This window comes from Sapajus apella, unplaced genomic scaffold (assembly GCF_009761245.1).
Source record: "Sapajus apella isolate SASKATOON/1434 unplaced genomic scaffold, GSC_monkey_1.0 scaffold3799, whole genome shotgun sequence".
NCBI classification, from domain to species: Eukaryota; Metazoa; Chordata; class Mammalia; order Primates; family Cebidae; genus Sapajus; species Sapajus apella.
Genome location: NW_022440725.1, coordinates 5,610 through 6,557, shown reverse-complemented (window position 1 = coordinate 6,557; position 948 = coordinate 5,610).

Below are 948 nucleotides of genomic sequence, written 5' to 3'. Positions count from 1 at the left end.
GCTGGCTGCTCCCTCTGCTGGCAAAGTCAGTCCCTATCTGGTAAATTATGGCTTGGTAACTCATAAATGAGTTAATCATTTAATGTTCATTATGAGTTAACTTCGAGTTAGTTTAACTCAAGTCAACCAACTCAAGTGAGTTAAATGATCAACTCATTTAATGTTCAGATTAAATATTATCAAGTAAATTTCTTAGACTACTGCCTGACACATGGTAGATAATCACGTTAGCTATAATGATTAGTATTCTAACAAAGGGTGGACCAGCCGGGCAAGGTGGCTCACGCCTGTAATCCCAGCACTTTGGGAGGCTGAGAAGGGTGGATCACCTGAAGTCAGCTGTTCAAGACCAACCTGGCCAACATGGTAAAACCTTGTCTCTTAAAAAAAAAAAAAAAAAAAAGGAGGGGGTGGACTGAGTGAAAGAAGCAAAACACAAAAAAGAATACACTCTCCATCCCAAAGTTAACCTGAAAACTTTGGAACCTTGTGGGGGTGGTAAGACATACCTCATTCCCTCCTCCCTTTTGGAATTCAGGCCCAGCTGACCAGCATTAACATTAAAACAGATCTTAAGACTGACAATGCAGACTTTGATTGTAGCAATAAGATACCAAATACCAGCAGGACTCTAGTATGACATCACATGACACATAGTAAGGCCTGAAAGTGAACTATTTTACCCCAAATTATGTTTCTTTGCCGTATCTTGTAATAGTCCTGCAAAGCTACATCTTGTAGGGAAAATCTACAATCTGAAGAGAATCCCCTTCCTTTTCTAGGCCTTTTTCCTGATTCAGGAGAGAATCAACTCTGATAAGAAACATTTGCAATTTATTCTCTCAATAAGCAGGAGGCTTCCTCTGCATAAGGGGAGTCTTGGTCTCCCGAACCCCTTATCCTAAGGCAGACATTCCCTTTTTTTTTTTTTTCTTTTTTTTTTTTTTT